The 22,783-nt window shown below is 39.0% G+C and overlaps 1 protein-coding gene across 1 annotated transcript in view; it reads right to left on the bottom strand.

The window, feature by feature from the left end:
• The window catches only part of LOC103465827 (neuronal cell adhesion molecule-like), a 90,152-nt gene extending 73,054 nt beyond the window's left edge, over window positions 1-17,098 (bottom strand). Inside the window, exon 1 of the mRNA XM_017305239.1 lies at window positions 16,907-17,098. The gene's annotated coding sequence lies outside the window, so the exon portion shown is untranslated. The remainder of the gene's footprint in view (window positions 1-16,906) is intronic.
• Between the last annotated feature and the right edge of the window lie 5,685 nt (window positions 17,099-22,783).

The raw sequence follows: 22,783 nt of genomic DNA, 5'->3' as shown, positions 1-22,783 counted from the left end.
CTGCTGCAGAGCAATCGGCCGGGCCAAAAAAATGAAACGTAGGTGCAGACGACTCCAGAGACAGAAGATCTTTGTAGTCTGGCCGTGTTTGAGAAGACTGTGCGGTGCAAACTAGTCAATACCCCGCATAACTTCAGTGAAGCTAAAATCCTTTCCAATGAATACATCCGTTCTCAATGCAGCAGCATAGCGGGTCGGAGTACTGCAGTGAGCACTGGACCTTGGCCAGACTGGAATGAGACACTATGCAGCCAGAGACAGAAGATGCCCCTTATCCCTTAACTCTCCATTAAACATTTAGAGCACCACTCCTGCATTCTCCTTCACTGAAAGCTGCTGCTGCTTCTGCTTCTAGTGAAAAAACAAAACTTGTCTGGATCACAGAAATGTTAGGACTCTGTCATTTCTACCAACATTACGCCAGCATAAATAATACAGAATAATGCACATTTGTGTTGAGAAGTTACACACTTTTTTGTAATTTTCTTGAGAAAAATATAAGTTGACTGAAGCAGAGAGTAAAGAAACAGGACAACACCACAACTGATGCTATTTAAATCTGACCTCCAGGAATAAGATGTTATCTTGAGTTATATTGAATCCACACTGCAAACGAATTTGAGAAGGAAGAGGCAAATAATAAGCTATGATTACACTTGAGCAAATGAGCTTCCTTTTCTGAAATGATGTAAGAGTTAATAGATGCTAAAGTGTTATATATGTGGGCTGTGGACTAAGCTCCTTTTCACAGGATGAAAAAAATAGAGTAGCATTTCTTCTTTCCCAACTGTTAAATTAGACAAAGCTTCCTGAACTTTCTTCTCTTTAACAGCTGAAAAGATAAATAAAACTCACTTTTTCCTACTTGCAAAAACAAAAAACAGTCATAGCTTGCTTATGAAAGGTGTGGCTTCTCCACCAATAACGTTATTTCAAACAAACTTTTCTCAACAAGCTGCCACAAAACTGGGAATGATGTCACAGCTGACTTAGGAGTGCTCTGCTTGCAAGGACAAAAATGGGATTGCTATTTGTTTTGATGCTAAACACCATTAGCAATAAAAGCTAATCATAGAGTATTTCTATCTATAACATTCACAAATTTCATTGAGAAGTTCTTCTTCTGAGTGTAAGTAATTTCAGTGTTTTGAAGTGTCCCAGTCAGAAGAGAAACTGATAGAAAATCTATTAGAGGAGCTAAGGTGAAAGCAAAGACATTAAAATACCAGTGGAAACATGAAAAATACTGGTCAATAAATATAAGAAAGGTTGAAAGGTTTGATTGGTCTTTTTTATTTCTTTTCAGAAACAAATTCTTGGTTAAATGGAACTAGTTTTAGATCTGAATCTGCCTGAGGTTTAAATAGCCTGTGGTGTGTTTTCCCTGCTCCTCCTGTACCTGCCACTACATCAGCAAAGCCAGTTTCAGCGGAGACAGAGGTGTTCACTTCAAGGGCCATCAAATACAATGTAGGGAGGAGTGCAACACTTTGCTGGTTGTAATACACAATACAAGGCCTCTCACAGCCACAGATAATAAATAACAATGCTATGACACACTTTTATGACACTATGAAGTGCAGGTGAAAACAAATATAAAAAAATGGAAGCAATTCTCGGTAAGTGGAAGCCTAGAGAAGTGTAGTGCCAGTGCTACAAAAAAGAAAGACAGAGTCTTACAAATTTGTTTCATTAATATTTCATAAAACAAAGCTTCCAGGAATGTTGTCAGGTCAGAACGATGTTGTGCTGCAACTGACTGTGACTGTGAGTATTGTAAACATCTTAAGAGCGTTGGAATAATTATTCTAATTTTCTTTTTTTGTTAAATTGGTAACATTTGTTGTAAATGTTCTTTCAAATGTTTGAACCCACACAATGTGAATTCAGACGGTACTCTGGCAAAAACACAGTAAAAATAATAATCCTACTGTCCTTGAAAAAAGCCTGCTGGGTCCTCAGTTTTTTCTTGGAACTTAACTTTTTATCTGAGAGCTTGAAGTTTAATTGGAATCTCACTCTTATATTTGCAAGATATTTGTAGCTGATAATGTATAACCTAATGAACATATGGCACATTATAATATTCCGTTTTCTTTGAATACACCTGCCAGAGTAAATTTCACACATTGTAAACTGTCTTCTGTAATTCTCCAAAACCTTGGAAATTTAAAATGTAAAATTAAAAGAAATATTAACAAAGCTCAACATTTCACCAACATGTTGTCATTTTTCAACCCTTCTGATAGGCTTACACATTATTTTAAGTAAAGTTAGTGAAGAGTGAACCCAAAAAGTCAATTGACTGCAATGATTCTGTGATCTTAAAATGAGCATAATTACCTTTTCTCCTAAGACCAGGTTGATTTAGATAGTTATTTTTATGGGTAAATATAATAATCTGAAAGCTGCATTTTGTATTAACTAAAATATTTTTTCTGCCATTAAGATTAGTTTGACAAAAAGATCAACAAAAAGATAATTTCACCATTTACCTCTCATAACCTCGTCAGGCACATGCCTCACATCCTGCTTTACCATCAGAAAACAGACATGCTTAGCAGGGGCTAAGTGGTGAATAAAGGAGGTTAACTGTGCAGTTGTCCAATGTTATGTAAAATAGCCACTTTTTTTTACCAGCTTACCATGTCTGATGGTGAAAAAGAGGAGGTGTGTCAGTCAGACTGAGGCTCTGTGACGAGCTGTCCTGGATAGATTTGCTATTGCCACCTACTCCATTATGCTTCCACAGAGCACAATATGTGTCGCTAGAAGGCGTCATAGAAAAAGATGGACCTCAGTACCAGAGATAATTTAGTGTTTTATTCAAAAAGCTTCTTTTCATTCTTCAAATCAGTCATTTGGGACGTACTCTTAAACCAGGACTGTCAATGACACCATATCAGCCCTGCCTATGTTATAGTTTGCCTCAAAATTCACATCCAAAATCCAATTTCAGCTGAGTCACARCTTAGATAAACAGCCCTAGCTGAACAAACTCAGCGGCTTCTGTTCTGGAGCCAAATCGTCAGCTTGTGCTTTGGCTGAGTTTTCATGCTAGGCGGGGAAAAACAGCTTGCAAACAATAAAATCCCCCGAGAAAGGAAGCAAACATGACAAACCCTTGCAACTTCTTAACTTTTGTAGTGAAACAGAAGAGAAGAAAATTGCTCGGGTATTGATAGTAGAATCCCATAAGCTTTGCCACATAGGCAGAGACACAATAGAGACGAAAGTACCAGGGGGAGAAGACTTATCCTCAGGCCCCCAACAGGTACATTGTTTAGAGAACTGAAAGGAGACATGTGTATTTGGGGTATATCCGGCTGAGATGGACCAAGTCCTGGGCACTTATTCTTCCTGATCGTTCACCAAATACTGACCTCTTTCTTTACAGAAGATGCAATTAGCAACATTTTGCAGCAATTTTCAATCCTGACTTTGACCTAGCAGTCATCCATTATTTTATTTGGGAGAGAGGGAATATCCTCCAGTTGCTATAAAACACGGTTTAGTGATATTTTAAAAGAAAGATCAAATCATTAGTGACGATAGCGTCCTATATTAGAGGTGAGCATTTCTACTGCAGCACACAAGCTAAAATGCAAAAATAGCTTTTTTATGGTATTACTAGTTGCGTTTCTCTTCCCAACTCCTCCACACCCAGTGGCTGCTTCCATTCAGCAAACACCCAATCAAAAAGGTAATCTTGGTTTTGCTGTTTTTATGGACAACTAAGAGACAAAGACCACAGTAAACATGCACTTTCATTCAATGGGCAGAAAAAGCGAGTCAAAAGAAAACCACAAAATGCTTTCCAGAAGAAGCTGAAAAACAGAAGCAGGAAGGGGGTTTAAAGTGCTTTCACTTTAAACCCCCTTCCTGATAGACAGATCAGTTCTCCGATCTGTCTATGTTTCAAACAGTGAGGACAGACTTATGAACTGGTTTCAAAGCCTGAATGACTTAGATTCATGACAAAAATCAGTCTTTCTCTCATTATCTCTTCTCACAAATCTCCTCCTGAACTGTTTCACCCCTCCTACTTTAAAACCTAAAATATTTCATTTGACCTTCACTCCGAGTTAGTTTGGACTGTGTGTAGGATGGCATGACTGACATTTTAAACCTGTGGTGTGGTTTGGGTGGGTTCAGTTTGAATGGATTTCATCATCACTACCCCCTCCTTACATCTTCTCCAAATCCAGATTATGGGAGCCTGGTTATCACTCTCTCCCAGGGTTGGATTTAAGGTGCACAACCAGCATAATCCTGAAGAGTATGACTTGTGACACCAAAGGCTTAATTAGATTTTTTTTGACAATGTACAACTAAAAAAATCAACTCAATCTCATTTCTGTGTAGCTGCTTTTCTGAATAATTAAATATTGTATCGCTGCACAGGCAGCTGAGGAAAAATGACTGCCATCATCACTAACCCTAATTTTGAATTAAAATGTTCATCTAAAGGAGAATGAGAATCAGGAGGACAGTACTGGCGCTCAACAAGAGTTAGCATCTGTACTTATGAAAAATGTTAAAAGTGATGTGGAAACAAGCGAGTCAGACAGAAAATGAAACGACGTGAGGAACAGAAACAGGTTTGAGATTGGAAGCCTGATGGAAAGTGGTAGAGATCAGAGTGTAATCTGTTCCCAGGGCAGCGAAGGATCCTTTCTAAAGTCCCGGAGGTTTAAATAATTCCTTAAGCTCTGAGCACTTCAGGATCTCACAGACAGATGTGGGAATGAAACTATTGTTTTAATCATCACACTTCAGTCAGGCCAAGTCCAAATGCTCGCTGCAGGTCGGGTATGAGGGTTTCACACTTGTTATGGGCTTGAATGTAATATTGCTTTGGGGGCTTTAATTATTTATTTGAATAGTTTTTGTTGTTATTTTCTGGCTAGAATGGCAATTCAAAAAACAACTCCAATGATTTTTGCTTCTGACATAATTCAGATTGTTTACTTGACCGCACTGTGTATTAAACGGCCTTAGTTTTATTTGTAGGTTTTCTAACCTGTACATGCTATTAATTCATTCAAAATCTACTGAATATTTATTTGGTGTATAATAATTTAACTCTCCAAAATAAAATATCCGAATTACTATGTCATGACAACTGTATGTAAACCTCTGAACCTCCTTAATAGAGAATACATTGGGCAGCTGCTAAAATTAATCCTTTAAACCAAGCCAAACACATTTCATGAAAGCAGTGGGAACATCTAAAAAATGGCCTTTGCCTCCTGCAAATCCCAAAATGTCAATCACAATGAAGGCGCCAACATCAAAACTGGGAGCTATATGAATTCCACCTCAGTGATATATTACAAATGACCATGAGTAAATGCGTCCTATTTTTCTCTCCCAGGATCTGTGGAGGCGTGTGCCGTGGCACGCAGCGAGCCCTCTGAGTAACACATCCACCATGATTCCTCTCATGGAGAGATGTGGTCATTGTGCAGTGAGCCCTCAGAGGCCCAAAACCAGCCAACCTTGAAGACCCAAGCTTTAGGTCTGCTCCAGAGTCACAGTCCTTTCAGCTTCCAGCAACACAATGCTGACTAAATCCAAAAGAATGAAAGCCATTCATTGTCAACTTCCCAACATACAATGGTGCAATAGTTTGAGAATGTAAAGAAAATGTTAAAAGTAACTTTTTTTTTTATGAATCACTCCCATATGCTTTTAACACCACAGGGATTTGGCAATCACCAGAGGCACCCTGACATCGAATCATGGATATTTCCACACGGACGTATTGATATTTCCACATAAATAGAGACAAACATAGTAGTGAAAACGCCCTGTAACGCCACAGACAGCTTTCAGACATTTGATTGGGTTATCAGGCTGGCCAGCCTCACAGGAAATCCTGATAAATGAAGCTGCCATTTGTCTGTTTGCCCTTCATCACAGCAAACCCAGTTCACAGAGAGAAAATTATCTCCAGGACAATTACTGTGTCTTCCAGCCTCTAAAGATGCCAACTGAGAAGCCGGTGAAAGGACTGACCACAGGGAGATTATGCTGATTGTTATTCCTTTGGTGCTTTGCTTGATTCTAATTGCTTCAATGCAAATCCTGCCTACAAATCAAAACATTTTAAAAGACTATTTTAACTTAAAAATAAAGTTTTGATGAAGAGATGATGAAAAAACATGATTAAATATATTCACATAAGAGGAGGAAATCTATGTTTGTTAGTAACAATGCAGTTTGAAGTGATTGACAATTTTAATAAAATCTTAATGGCAAGACATGCGTATCACAGTTTTGGCTCTTTAAAATGTTTTTATTATTGGTTTGTTGTGGAAAGGTTTTGCAAGTAGTTGTTTTCTAAGAGAGATTTTTGAGATAAATAGTCAAAAATGACATATTTTACTGTCTTTCCCATTTTGATGAGTGGGTGAAAGAATTGGGTTTCAATGTCAAAAATGTATGACCTGGAGAAACAGTAGCTAAATGTTCCCACACACACTAATCAAAGTAAAAACATACATTTACATTAAAGAAACTGTTTTAAGTGCCATTGGTTGTGGCACCAGTGATCTGATCTAAAACACTTCTTAACATTGCATTTCTTTTCTCACTGAATAAATGTATTCAAATTAAAGGTTGGATTTAGTTCGTATTAAGGCATCTTTAACAAGGGTTCCCAATAAATGTGCATGTAAGAAAATACATAGCTCGCAATATATAAAACACTGCATTTGAAAAATACTGTTACTCAGATGTTTGTCCTGTGTAGGACAAACATCAGTGTTGCAACATAATCCTCATGAAAAAAGGAAGAATATGCAGTAGTAGCCTGGGATGGAGACTCACTCTGCTAGTAAACATGTGTGGTGATCATTGTTATTTCACATTAATATTAACTAATGCTCCATTTGAATCCCTGTAAACACAAGAGCTCAGAACAGAACAGCTGATTGGTTTAAAAGAAGGAAAAAGGGATTTGGTGTGACAGCGGCACTAAATTTTATGATTCAAATGGTTTTCTGACCTCAATCCTACCTAATCATTCTGTAGCCTGGAAAAAGATTATGTGGGTATAGATTATGTTTTTACAACATGTGGCATCAGAGATAAAAAATATATATATATACCGGTATATCTTTGCTATTTATTTTTAAAGGATGTTCCTGTATATCTTCTGGTGGATGGAGGAAATCTCAGATCCACCCTTAGATTTGTGTACCATTTCATTATTCTGTCTCCTCTGGGACATGTTTTTCCTACCCTAGGAATCCCATGGCTGTGTTTGGGGGGTTTAAGGGATGAAAAAGAGGAAAGAAAAGCCCATTGGTTTCAGCTCCACAGAAACAGCCTCCAGAGCCAAGCTGTCATCCCGCTTAGATTAAGGGCCCTTCATTGGTGGCTACGGAACTGCTAGCATGTTCGCTTTAGCCGGGGCTGGGCAGTGGGCGGGGTTAGAGGACGGATCAGAGGCCGAGGGCATCAGAAAAGCCTGGCCTAAATAAGATCACGGGGTCAGAGAGACACGTGAACCATGGCAAATTTGTGTTTCCAAGTCAACTTTATTCATGACTTGACAGCTAAAAGTCTTCCTCTTTCCTGTTGATTCATGCTCGTATCTTGTGTGGGCATACTATATGCCTTGGATTTGCTTATATCTGAAATTGCCTTCTCCTATGACTTTACACAATGTAACATTCACCGACAGTTGAACAAGAACACAGATGCTTATAGTAGAAACCCTAAATCTGTCATAAGCACAATTCGAGCTCTCGGTGATACACAAACGTACACGAATTTGTAGTCACCCCTGATGCAAATGTGCAAAAAGCCTGAAAATAAATTGTTTTTTTTAATTGAAGAAGAATAAAATAACATTGAAATATTTAGAAAAGAAACTGTGCATTAATTCAGTAGGGAAACGGATACTAATAGATGCTAATGCTAATTGTGCTAGTTGCTAATTATTCACTTTGTACAGTTTGTTGTACCCTAGCAATCCTTTAAAGTAAATTAATTGTACTAAATGTTTTCCAGCTATTAAAAGTTTTGACAATTGTTTAATCAGTAATCAGTAACACCAAGTGAGATAGTCACAGGCCCATAATTTACTTTTATAAGGGCAAGCCAGCTTGGGGAGTCAAAAGAATGATGAAGAGAGTTATGAAGAATGATTTAAGCGATCAGTCAACCACAGGATTTAAAAGTGTAAGAAAGACTTAGAAATTATTTTTGATGAGAAGAGACAGAAAACGAGATATATAATTTAAATTAAAGCCAACAATAGGATACTCTGAGTTCTCCTGACATTACAGGTTTAAAAAGACATTGCTTGGGGAAACTCAAAATACAAATTGTATGCATAGTGCTGGTGTCAGTGCTGCACCACATCTGCAGTGGTCCGAAACTACCAACTTCATAATTGAAATCTCAAAGCTGTGCGGGATATCACTACCTCCCCTTGAGATCTATGAATAGATAAGAGGCAGCTTGTCTTTGCAGGTTAGGGACGGAAATCTTTCGTGAAAGAGGTTAGTGTCGAGGATGGAGCTTAAAAAAGATTGCATGTAAGAAAACGTAACAACCGCTACATGGCAACCAGTTGTTTCGGTGTGATGCCGAGAAAAAATCTTTCCAGTCCTACAATCACAAATATAAACAGGTGGTGCTAAACTTTAACAAGGTTGTGTTTAGTCAGATAAGTTTACAATTCAGCAAGTAATATTCTAGGTGAATTTGGTGAGAAACAATAGAGGAACATGTTATTTTGTAAAAGGCAATCATTTCTTAATATCGATATATTTCCTCTCAAACCAAGGTGTTTAAATTAATGTTAGATTTTTTTTCTGCATTTTTCAAAGTGAGACTGCGTAACTAAAGTACAAGGCTGCCAACAAATTAATCTCCATTTGTATTTACTGAGCTATTCACAATGCAAATGATTTCGATGCCTGTGCCAACTTGGAGTGAGATGTGCAGCGCAGTTTTTTGTAATCTCCGTTCAGATTAGAGGAAGGATGGAGGCTTGAGAGCGGACCGTTCCAGAACACACTCGTCTTTAATGCCCCTGAATTTTGGCGAGCCCACGACCCTACCAGTGAAGTAATGCCCATCTCCTGTTGCTCTAAGGGCAGGAAAGGGAAGCACCGAGCGTTGTTATGTCCTGCTGCTGGGGCTCCAACAACCTCTCTAAACATCTGCTGCCCTTCCAAAGCTAGCAGGAGATTTAGTAGACCCAGTGCTTCTCTGTGATGAAATCTGCCTTTCTGTCCCCTCTTCTACAGCAATAACAATGTGTTCAAAGAGAGGCACAACACCCGACTTTTTATTGTGTATCTTCTCCAATGTAAGCCCTACATCACCCTTCTCTACCCACACATACACACACTCTCATATATGCGCACACACAGCAAGGAAGAGGCGAGAAAAGCCGCTCCACCAGCACAGACAGAGAAAAGAGACCCCTTTTGTTCCCCCTGCCCCTTCTCAACATCGCTGGTGGTATATGATCTGCCCCTCCTCCCTGGAACACCCCGAAAGCATCAAAACACTCCCACTTGTCCCCCCTTCGCTTCACTGTTTCTCAAGAAATACACCCTGGACGCACATTTTTGTCTCATGTCCAGTTCCTCATACTCATACATTAGATTGAGACATGAATAAGAGCAAGATGACATGACCTGCAGGGGCCAGAGAACATGAGCATAAAACCAAAAACATTACTTTCTATTATCCTGGTGACCCAGTTCAGAAGATGGCTCGATTGATGTCGCTCCCCCCAGCAGCTGGTCACAACAAAAAAAAGACCATGTCTGCATGTTATTACACCCCTTTACTCTGTAACGGGGTGAAATAGCCTGACACATCTGATAATAGTGTTGTTCCCTTGGCAACCCTGAGTGATTAGGCTTGATGACTGTCATGCTGCAAAGCTCTGGTGCAATAATGTGGTCACAGTGGGCCGTCACGGGATGTCTACACTGACCTTTACTCATCCACCATCTGTCAAGGCCCCTATTGGCCAAAAATAACACACTGATTTTAGAGGGAGAGGCCTTATTGAACAGGAGCTTGATAACTCATTTAGGACATAAAAAGTCCAATTACTATTTATAATTAATGATCTAAAGCTAGAAGATTTTAAACAAGTTAGTATATACCTGTTGAGCAGTGTTTGTCCTGCCTCTGCTAATGCTGGGTCTAAAACTTAGTGGCATTTAAATAACATTTAGCTCCCTGCACACACAACAGCTTCACACGTTGGAGTGTTTTTTTTGTTTTTACTTTTTTTTATGTCAAGTTTAAAAATGTTCAAAAACTGCTAAAATTGTTTGTCATCAATTCCCTATAGCTCAAAGTTATTTAATATATTGTATCTAAAGCGACACAAAGGAAAGCTATGCAGTGATTGTCATTTTCTACAGCTTTATCGAGAGTAAAGCTGCAGCGTCCCAACTCCACCTGTTGCTGCACACTGCTGGAGAGCTGGTTGAAAATAGGCTAGTTAAAGAAGAAGAAAAAAAAACAGTTGCTTGCAAATATCCCTAATGCAAAAAACAGACATTAATGCTGAGAAAAGGACTCCCACCAATCAATCATTATTAAAACAATATTGGCAAGCTATCAGCTTGTTGGCAAGCTGTTCAGATAAAAGCAATCAGAAAATGGTATTCAATTTGTTTTGGAATCATTTTATTAATATTACAGTATCAAAAAAAATTTAACACCTTATACACATACCCATCCATGTCAATTCCTGACTCAGTTTCCATTAAACTTTAAATGTTAGCTCAGAAACTTGTATAACTGAGAGGAAAAGGTAAATAGTGGCAAGATCTAAAATTTTTGGATTCAATCTCAGAAAATCTGTAACCTACCACTGCCTTAGCCATGCTCAGGATGTTCAACTTTCTTTCAGAAGTTTCTAAAATCTGAAATCGCTAAATTAAAATGTCTATTTCTCTGCAAAAGTAATACAATACTAGCAATAATAAAAATAATTTAATGTTCTAAGATTCAAGGTCGGTCAGATTTTTGAGAATGTTTGCAAGTAAAAACATCAGAAATTAAAATAACTTGAGCAAGGAGTTACTTTTACTATATAATATTTTTTGAGCATCATTGAAAAGCTCTGCAAAAGATTAAAAAAGGAAAAAAATGCAACAAGTCTTCACATCTTTTCAGCTAATTAGCCAGGAGAGGTGCTGTGAGCAACACATAAATCACCTCATTCACCAGTTTTTCCAAGCTATACGTCACAATTCCTTTTGAGCAGAATAATAAAAGTCTAAGCTGTAAACATCAACACTTGCAGCTGCATTAAGTGGATTCACAGGAAAGTGTCAGTCCCTATTAGAGCTACTGCCTAACTGCCTGTGAAACTGTAATTGCATCCACCACCTTGCCTACACGTAGCATATACAGTGACAGACGGAAAGAGAGATGTGTTTTCATCTTTACATAATGAACATGTCTGTAAAGCGCTCTTTTGTGATGCATTCCTCTGACTGCATACATACATCTGAATTACAACTAAGTATTCAAGCATCCGTGAAGAAGGTGAGAGTGTCGCTTCCCCTAATGAGGCGCACATCAGTCCCAAAGAGAGCCAAAAATGTTTGTGACAAGGGGTCCAGGCGATGTCAGTGTGCTGCGCTGACGTGTGTGACTGCTCTGCTGGGAAGAAACACCCAGGCCGAAGTGACACTAATGGATAGGCACGGGCTTCCATCAGTCCCTGGAGATTTGGCCTCATCTCAGCTGAGCAGCACACTCGCGGCTCTCACAGCGACGACTGGATCATATATGGGTCCCCAGAGCACACTCAATCATCCGGTCAATCAGCAGGGCTGACACATGATGGTGAATTATTGAATTTTGCCTGTGCAATTTTTTATGACAAGTAAAACATCATGGCGCATTGATGAGGGTTGAATGTGGTTTTCCTTCAGAGACATTAAGGAAAAGAAGGACCCTGTCTGATCTTTTTTCTTCCTGTTAAGTCATTCGGCCATTGTCATCTGAGTTTTATTTCAAGGTAGAAGGTCTGAAAAAGTATCCAAAGCATGCATACCATAAATTTATGTCTATGTAAAAGATAGTTTCAATTTATAAAGTGTGAATTTGTGGAGCAGTCAGTATCTATTTTGCAGTAGACAGCAGTCACATTAATCTCAGTTTGGGGAATATGAGCATCAGAGCAGAGCTCATCTAATAGCTAATTTCTACCACTTAAAAAACAAAACCTTAAACATTTTGTAGTTATTTAATGAAAATCTGTGTTGTTTCAAGTATAAAAGTTACTGAAACGTGTTTGGCTAACACAGATCGTTTTGCAAACACAAAGATGCTGGCATGTACCGTGGACTGTGTTCCAACACAGCCTGACAGCTAATGACAAAGTGACAGTGTAACATTTTACATCTACTTCTTAAACTGAAGTAAACTGTGTGTGAATATGATAGGTTATATGTGAGACATGTGCCAAACAGTTTTATAGTTGAATTATGATATTTTGATTTCCAGTTTTTTGAAAAGGTTTGACCTGTTCATACATTTTAACTGAGTCAGATATTTTTAAAGCACTTTGATTAATAAACATTATTTTTTAATATTAATAAGGAATTATGTTTCTGAGCAGTCCAGTCAAAATCCAGACATAAGTCCAAATGAGAATCTGTGGCAAAACCTGAAACTTTCTGGTCGCAGACACTTTCCATCTAATATGACTAAGCTTGAGCTGTTTTGGAAAGAAGACAAGGCAGGAAATGTCACTCTCTAGACGTTCAGACTAAAATATTTGCAGCTTGAAGAAATTAAATCCAGTTCTAGACCATATATACTCTGGAGAACTAAATACAAATGCATACTCTTCAGAGTTTTAATTAAAAAGAGAAAATTGTTTGCCTTATGCTCCATGTTTTGTTGGGCTACTCCATGAAGAGCCAGCTAAATATATTGATGTTTGCAGTTGCAAAGTGAGGAAATGTGAGAAAGAGTTTAAGAGGTGTCAGTGCTTTAGCAAGGCACTGTAAATGCCATCCATAATGAACGTTTTTCTCACTGACTGCAGCGTCAGTCAGCTGGCGTGTTTAATCAGTTCCATCTGAGAATGACTGACATGAATCTGTCTGCTACATAAATGAGTGTCCTTGTTGAGATAATCGCCAACTGAAAGGCTCCCAGGTTTAGTCCAGTTCCTCGCAGCGATGATGTAATCATCAACACAAAGTGACACATAAGAGCGCTCTCTGTCAGTGGGGCACTTTGTTCCGTCCTGCAGCATTCACCATGCCACGGACAGCCGGTCACAGAAAGAGCCTCAGTCGTTTCTCAGAGCATAGTCTGCATGCTTCTTCAGCCCACAGGGTGGAATCGGTGGCATTTTCCCTCCAAACACCCAAGCTTTTCCCACAGCCCCCAGAGCGGAGAAGTAGCGCCATTGCTGGTTTTAGGTCAGGAGTGTGACTTAGACTGGCGCTCTCTCAATAACTCTGGCCAACGTGTGTCATCGTAATCCCTTAGTTATGCAAATCTCCCCCCCGCCTTGGTGCCGTTTGCGCCAATGCTGAGAGTAAAAGATGGCAGCACAATGTAGGTCACTATCTTGTCCTGATTTCTCCTTATTTGTCAAGTGGGCCTGAAATGTTCCCTGCTAGCAGATCTCCAGGCAGCTGCAGAGCAGTGCCTGCTCAAGAGACCACCAAAAAGTCCAGCAACACAGAGATATCTCCAGTTTTAACCTTCTGTTTCTGCATTAATGCTAACAAGGCATAAGGCAGGGATAGAGGGATATTGTTATCTTCTTAAACAGATTAACTGTAGTCTGTGTGGAGTGAATAAACATCATTGGAAAGTGTGTCAGCCTTTTCAGAGAGCACCAAGGCTTCAGACAATAAAGCAGAGGTCATTAGCATTGTATTAATTTGGCTAACAGAGCAGAGAGCGAAAGTGTGCAGTCCAGGCATGTGTGTTTGGGTGTGTGTATGAGTGAGAGCATCTGGGAGGACGACAAGGAAAAGTGGAAAGAGGGGTGTTGTTGAGATGTTGGATGATGGTGCGCTCCCCCCTGGCCAAAGCTTTGATTGGGGGCGGAGGGTGGGGGAGGCTAGACAGAAGGAAGAAGAGGGGGTAGAAAGCAAAGGATTGGGTGAGAATTGGATTTTTCTCTGTGCAACAATTGTTTGACTTGTGAAATGACGGCTCAGAGATGCAACTGGTGAGGCGGGTGGTGTGGGGAAAATTAGACCCAACAGGCTGGTCAGGGAAAGCCAAGATAGAGTTGTGATATGAACATGACAGGAATTAAACATGTGGGCAGCAAATCAGCTTAGGATATGAGGGATTTTCTGTATTAAGGCAGCAATTTCAGCCAAACAGGTCAAAACAGGAACTCAGTTACAGTACAATAAAAAAAAGAATCATTCTGAACATTAAAAAATATTAGTCACTAAAATTATAAACATTTTTGTCAAACCTAGTTAAATGTATCATATTGCTCAATAATTGTTTAACTTTATCATTAGGCATTTTATTTTGACTCTCTAAAAATCACACATCTTGATGAGGCGTGGACTGATTATAAGACTTTCACATCATCATAGCTGTAACCAAAAATTTCAGTTTCTCTGTGTTTGTTTTATGCCTAAATAAAATAACAGCCAGAGAAACATTAAAGGTATCATGATGTTATCTTTAAAATATTTAATTATTTATTGTACTTTTTAAAGAAATATATATACTAAAGTTTACCTAAATCTGGAAGTAGTTTTCAATTCAGCTCATATACATATATTTAGAGCCATTAAAGTGTCACCCCAAAGCACTTTACAATAAAAATAGGGTCACTTTATTTCTGTTACATAAAAATATTGACACCAATCAATTCAAAAAAATGCAATACAATTCTGTAGAAAAATGAGATTCATTGTAAACATTCTGATCTGATTTGTAAATGTAATGCAAAAATCTATTTATGTATAATTCCAAATGATCAGGAAGTCAAGCCAATGTTCCAGCAGTGCTGCACACTACACAAGCATGTGGTGACAGTAGAAAGTATCAACTCTCTTTCAACAGGAAGAAACCTTAGTCAGAGCCCAGTCATTCTGTTTTGATGCAACAGTTTAGGTTTGTGCTCTGCTTTAACAAGTTCAGCAACAACACTAGTCCAAAAGTCAAACTAAGCTGCTAGCAAGCAAAGCTTCTTAACCTTGAGGAAGTGGTTGCCATTAACTTCTCTTTTCAGAGAAAGACCTGGTCCAGAAGGCACAACAGCACAAGTTCCAAGTTAACTTTGAAAAATCGACATTGACACAAGAAAATTAAAACAAATCCGACTCAACATAATACAGGTACAAATCTAGTCTAGGAATAACTGCAGCATCGTTCTGTTACAGAAAGCTTAAAGGAGCTGTAAACTCCTCAAAGATACAAAAAGATCAGACATTAGAATACTCTAAAGATTTGGCATCATCACAACGCAAAGCAAAAGGAAGCACCTCTACCAAATTCCAAAAATAACACGCAAATAATAATATTACCATATTCAGTTACATTTAACCTAAATTATCAATAAGCATTCTAAAATAATGGTTACCATCCAAACAAATATTTAAATATATCTATGATACTCTCTCAATAAGGTCGCAGCCTAGTGCAGAAGTAATATGACTTGAAATACAGGAAAGATTTCTGGAAAACTGTCATGAGCTGGTACAGGTTGTGGTGAGGAAGTGGACGCAGCTTGACCCAGGATGTAGTGAAATAATAAGTTTAATGATGATACTCCAACAACAAGGAACAGCGGCACGAGGAAAACTGGCAGCCACGGAGACAGACGACATCAAGAACACAGACAACAGGTGAGACTAAATACACACGGGGCAATGACGGGAACGAGACACACCTGGGAGACAATCAACGGGGAAAGACGCAGAGACAGGACTAACAGGGAACAGGATCACACAGAAACTCAAAAATAAACACATACAAACACAGATTACGACAGTAAACAACCCTAATTTAGTTATCTTTATACAAAGAATCAACAAATGTTAAAAAAAAAGACATTAGAAGCTTGTCAACAGTCTGCTTGAAAGAACAGAAATCTATGTAAATTATTGTCTAATCTTCATAAGGACCACTCTAACTACAGGCATATTGTTTTCCATTTTAGAGATAAAGATGGAAAAAAACACCAAGCCTTGGGGGACTCCTATTATAATGTTCAGAAACAGGCTTAAATATTTTAAACTGGCTAAATTCCCTAAAGTATAAAAATATACCACAACAAGTCTACCATACATATGCTCATGGTCAACAGAACCAAATACTTTAATCGAATATTTAAAATGTGCATTACAATTCAGTAATGTTTGGGGCTTAATCCCAAACATTTTTTTCATTTTGACATGATTGGAAAAATGGATAAGCAAAATTAATCAAATATTTAGTTGGACTTTAACTGATTTGGCTGAGCAAGTACAATCAGTGGGAATAATTTAACATAATATCTACTCAGAGATATTGATTAAAATCTATTCATAGGAAATTATAATTGTTACTCTTTTTATTATCACATATGAGGGTAGGACTAAATAAGTGGCAATCAGTCTTCTGGGCATCTTTTGAGCAACCTACAACTACAACAACACGTCGCTTTTGCAGTTGAGACGACTCCAAGTAATTTTCTCCAGCAGAACATAAATGTGAATACCAGAAAAGTACATTCGGCTTTCAAATGGCCCCTGAAACCCAGCGAGGGAGCTGTCAAGAGGCTTGTGTTTGCAGAAACCCAATATCCAGCTCAGAGTACTCGAGCGGCTTCTTCATCCACTAACTCGGGACAGTGAACTGTAAACTGCACCACACGCGCGAGCGCGCGTTTGTGCTACAAATTGTGTAATTTAGCGTCGCTTACCTGACTATTCCTCTTCGATGCGACACGCGAAGCCCGGTGTGCTCTGTATCTTCAGCTCCCCCTCCACGGAGCGCTTTGCTGCTGTGCTGTTTATTTACGCGGAGTCCCGTTCAGTGCCGAGCCTCCTGCACTTGCCTCCTCCTCCTCTGCCTCACTGGTCCTCTCCTCCTCTCCCACCAGTTCACACGCGCGCCGTCGCACACGCGGTCGGGGGCGCGCGGCAGCTATATCCTCCAGGGTGTGCGCATGCACTGCAGCGCCGCTACTGACGCGCGGTGGCCTCGAGGCAGTGAGCCGCTCCAGCAAATTGTTACAGAAATATACAAGCTATTAGTGCGTCAGCTTCCCTCGGGTTCCGAACATAACAGCTGGACAACAGCTGGGCCGGTTTTTAGCATGAAACGGGCCAAAAGTTCCCCTTTCAAAGCTGAGCAATGTCAGCTGTCTGATATGTATCAGCAGGGAGCCGCTTTTTAAGTACACAGGAGCAGCCGCCACTCTGTCGGCTGGAGATGTGTATAAAACGTAAGAAATTAATCTATGTCATTGATATAATCTCACAATAAAAATGTAAGGAAAATACCGCATTTATTCAGGAGGCTAAGAGCCCAACATATTTAAAAAAAAAAAAAATGCTTGATGCACACATGAAATCATGCAAAATGCTTACTGGCCCATCTCGACCCTTTTGTTAAAGTGAAAGTATTATATAAAATCTTTTTTTGTTTGTTTGCTTTTGTTTTGCTTTACATTATGTTATAATGTTACTCCTTCATCAAAAACATACCCCGAGTGTTGCTTTGAGAAACCCTTCAATCTCTTGTGGCAGTAATTCGGGAGTGCCTAAACGCTTGCTCTCACAAAGCTCCGCCCATTTCCACAAAGCTCCTCTGCATAACTGCAGTCCCCAGCCGAGCTATGGCATCACAGCGCACCATTAGCAGCCTCAACGTTTAGCATGCAAAGAAGAGTGACTGATGCACACTCCACTTTGCGAAGTCTCTCTAGATCATCCAGATCAAATCCTGCATGTTGCCGCTGTTTTCCTCTGCTTTACCCAACAGTGGTCATGAGATACTCGTCCATATATTTAACTTTTGTTTAATCTTAGTCTAATCTGACCAGAGTTAACTGCTGTCATTGTTAAAATGGTAGTAGTATTTAACTAAAGAAAAAAAAATCCTTAAAAATTCATTTAAATTTAGTCACATCATCTCTCTAAAAGTAATTTTCTCAGTGATCATTATACAATGTCTTTCTGATAGCATCAATAATTGCATATCAGCCTCTGGGATCAGCCGGGTTCTGGTAGATAGGGTCACACGACCTTAAAAGCACATTTCCTCCTATAGTAAAATCATCTTCCAGCAGGCCATACCCTGTGCTTTTGCAGCACGTACCTCACACTCCTCCATTATCTCAGGCACAGCACTGGCAACCATTAGCAGCCATAGCTTCAAACAAAGAGAGCAAGTGACTCAGTTATTACTGTAAGGATAAGCCTGGTTTGGCATGGAAAAAGGGTTTGTGGTTTGAGATGCCTTCCAGAAGCTGGTTCACTGAGATAAACAAATTAGGCCGAGATATGAAGCAAGAGGAGAAAGGGCTTATGTTCTGGATGAGGATTCATCTGGGAGCAGAGCAAAGGGCCAGATAACAAGACATTTTAAGGACAATAAAATAGAGGGGTTCAAACCACTCCTTCCCATTCTCTGACCTAGCGTACATGGTATTCATCCACATCTGGGTGTTCAGCCTATTTTCATTAAAACTATCAAACAGGGACAGAAAACAGAGGAAAAGAATGATTCGACTAAATTCATCAACCAAACCGTACTTCTCCCGCATGTCTGCCTTCTCGCCACCAGTTTGAGAAATGTAATGTTGCAAAATGTCCTCTCCTCTGCTATCAGCTTGCCCTCCAGATATATCCGGATGTGCCTTGAATACCATTAAAAGAGCCTCGTAATTTTTCCTTTGCAATTTATTTGTAAAATACTCTGAGGGATTTTATTAGCTTGAAGGACAACAGCAAGGAGATTAAGTAGAGCAGTTTCTAAATTGCATACTGAAAGTCATCAGGCCATTATCATGAAAAAAAAAAAAACATTTAGAGAGGTTAGTGTCTCTACCTTGGTGCACTGTCAATTATGGAGCCCATTATCGCACTGGGTACTAAAAGTCATCAGCTCAGCAAGATGCAACGTATCATACATGACATGATGAGGACATAGAATCATCTTTTGGCGTGATTTCTTCTTCTGTTACCCGTTTTTGTGCTGTTACTTTGGTGACAACTTGCTGAAAATACTAAGCAGTGAAATTAATTAGCTCTCATTAGGTGATGATTAAATCCAAGAGACTTGAGACAGACTGAGAAACAAAACACAGTCAGACGCTCGCATTTCAGATTTGTTTTGGATGGTTTGCAGACATTATTCAAGTGGAGTTTTTGATTTAGAAAGAAAAATAGCAATTCAGTCTAAAAGTTTGCAGAAGTTTTCAAGCCCGAAGTGGAATGAATTTTACTTTGATTCTGTTGTAATTCTAGTTGTATGTTGTGCTGCTGTTGTGCTTCATCTCAAGTGAGCTGCATCCAACACTCAGGTGTCAAACTCAAGGCCCAGGGGCCAAATCTGGCCCGCTCTAACTTTTTATATGGCCCTCTAGACTCTAGATCACATCAATAAGTTGCTCCGGTTTTTTTACAAATTTGCAAAAAATCACACAAAATCAACAAATCTCCACATCTTTTTTTCAGATTTTCTCAAAATTGGTCAATAACTTTGAGTTTAAGTGACTGCTGCCTCAGCCTTACTTGATTTTATAGTCCATAATTGATAAGACGAAGTCACATTTAATATCATACATTAGTGCAAATATCATAGAAATTCTTTACAAACATTTCTAGATTGGCACCACAATTTTGATTGCAAGAAATACACTAAAGCAATCACAAAATCCTGGAGGAAAAGGTATTTCTTGATATTTTAACAGTTGAATTGGTTTTATCTACATATTCTGGCACAACCGGCCCTTTAAGAACATTCAGATTTTTGATTTGGCCAAAAATTTAAATGAGTTTGACACCCCTGATCTAACAGGTTTGCTTCTGAAGTCTCCATTTAGCTTCATGCTTGTTTTATTTGAGGATATAAAAGTAAAAGGTGGCTAAAATAAATGGCACCTTTTTTCTTTTTATTAATAATATACTCTAAATATATATTAATATATTTGTTTATATCCATCCACTTCACAATTATGTGATATATCACAAAAAAAAAAAAAAAATCCCACAAGATTTATTAAAGTTTGTGGTTGCAACAAAACAAAACGAGAAAAAGTTCACACAGTGTGAACAGGTTTCCAAGGAACTGTAAATTATGTTGCAATAGTGCTTTGGGAATGAAATCTTTTATATATGATCCTATTATCAGTCCAGAGCTCTCCAAAACCAATTAGGTGGTAATGAGTTGGGTTTCTTTGCCGCAGTTAAACCTCCGCTGTGATCCGGGAAGCATCCACCCTGAGGACAAGCAGTTGCAACACGAAAACAAAGGTGAGAGAGCAACTCCTTGACACGCACAGTCCTGGGCTTAAATGAAGCCGACACGTTGGGATTCGCAGACGGGATGTTTTGCCGAAGGTGCAAAAGAAATGAAATTAGTGCTGTGATTACTGCTGCGGGACAGGTTCATGAGTCAAACCTGTTTACTACGTCAGATAGGAGATGCGTTTCCTCTCACAGGGTGGGGTCTGTAATTACATTATGAGTTCTTTGTATTGAGTGGGGGCAGCGTTTAGCGCCTCGATAACAGTGTTAGCTGCAGGGGCCACTAACTCAACCAGGATTTATTTTATGCAACTGGTGGATCAACTGTATCAGTGTCATGAGTGGAGGATGTATCTATTAATATCAGTGAGAGGAGTCGGGCCGGATTTCTATAAAAGTTCTGAATTCATTTCTTTTAGAGGGTCCTTGAAAGCAGGAAAATGTAAAAGTAAGTGTAAAATTCCTTTAAAGCTGCAGGGGAGAAAATCTGTCATTCTCTAAGTGCAGAGGGATACTTTCTACAGAAAATGGTCTGAGTGGATGGAATATTTAACATATTCCTGCTAGGTCTGATTTTTCTGGATACCCTGCTGCTTTATATGGTGCTGCAGCGATCTGTACGCTCCTTTCATTAATGTGATTCTAACTTGGCAACTCCGCCATCTCCACCCAAGTTCCAATGTTTTTGAAATTAAAGCAAAAGCAACATACTGTAAATAGTCAAACCAGTGCAATATTCAACATGCTTTCTCAATTAAAAAGTTACTGCAGAAAAAAACTACTGGTAAAGCTCCTGCGTTAGTCTTCTCATCATTAAAACCTCAATTGAATGCAGGTTTTTCTTATTAAATGTAAGTGATTTTTCAACATTTTCCATGAACATGTTTAGTTAAGATGGAAATTAAATTCCCTTTCATACAGTAAGATGGTTGAATATCTATTTTTTTAGGGTTTCTACACAGTCTAGGCCATAAGAATGTTTGCGTTCCCAAACTAGATTTCTTATTCTGAAGGCACAAAATCAAATCGCGATTTCTAAACAATATGGATATTTAATTTAAATCCTTCATCTTTGAATTTACACTTCTCAAGATGAATGATTGTCTAGTTATTAGTTATTAAATGAGAGATCCCAAAAATAAACTTTTATTAGGAAATTTAAAAAAAAAATGCATACATGTACTGTTCCTTGAATGAAAGATTTAGAGTGGACCTGTGTGGTTTTAAAACTGGGTCTAGTTTAGAGGTTAAACAAAGCACTTCAACTCCTAACTTTCGAACATTTCCAAACAGAATACATGTGCTAAATATTTAATTCTGTTCAGATTTGGCATCTTTTGCAGGATGAATAAATTAAACTGCCCCTGATCAAAATTCTCATCTTAACAGTTTTTTTTTTTGTATTTTTGGAAGTCATGAAAGTAAAAAAGTGTAGGAATCCACAAGGCTGGATTTTAATTTGTGTTTGTGGATATGAATTTATTGCAAGGTGGTTCAGTTGGCTGCAGTGTTGCCTTGCAGCGAGTGGGCTCTCTCTGGGTACTACAGCTTCTTCTCACAGCTCAAAAACATGACTCCCGAATGAACTGGCATCTCTAAATTGTCCTCAGGTATGAGTTTGTGCATGGCAGTTGGTCTGAGTGGACCCCACCTCTCGCCCAAGGAATTTGTATCGAGAAGGGCATCCGACATAGAGCTTGAGCCAAAACAAATTTGTGGATCGTCAAAATGACTGCCTCGGTCGAGGCCCGGTCGAACAATGACCGCCTCCAGTGCTGTTGGCCAAGGATGAAAGGAAGGATATCAGATTACTGTTGGTGGACTAGCGAGAAAGCATGTCAGGAGGTAGAAAGAGGAGTGGAGCAGTTAAGAGTAGAGACTCTGAATAAGGGGTCAATGACAGGTAAAGGTCAATGGTAATGTAAATGTCAATATTATTTCTAAAGCTCTTTTAAAGCAGCTATTACCCGTACAGGATTCACAAAACCACCAATAAAATCACATAATAAATTAAACAGGGCAGGACAGGTTGGTCCTGAGGGGAGCTGGCAGAAGTTATGGGGAGAAGAAAGATAGATACTCTATGTGTAGAGAGCAGATGGAAAGAGAGCTTCAGAGATGATGTCCTTCCTACAGTACAGATAGAAAGAGGTTTTATTCAAAGTTTTCTTATTTAACTTAGTTTATCCGTCGTCATTGTTGGCCATGCTATTGACGGCCTCTGTTGTGGTGAGCCATCTGTCGCCTAGCAGAGAGCAAAGGGTATGTGAACAGTGTACATGAGGATGTTTGACAGTGCTAAGACCCTCACCTGGCTCTGATTG

The sequence above is a fragment of the Poecilia reticulata genome, linkage group LG6, assembly GCF_000633615.1.
Source record: "Poecilia reticulata strain Guanapo linkage group LG6, Guppy_female_1.0+MT, whole genome shotgun sequence".
Classification (NCBI taxonomy): domain Eukaryota; kingdom Metazoa; phylum Chordata; class Actinopteri; order Cyprinodontiformes; family Poeciliidae; genus Poecilia; species Poecilia reticulata.
The sequence above is the reverse complement of the archived record's forward strand: the minus strand, read 5'-3'. Positions and strand labels throughout refer to the sequence as shown.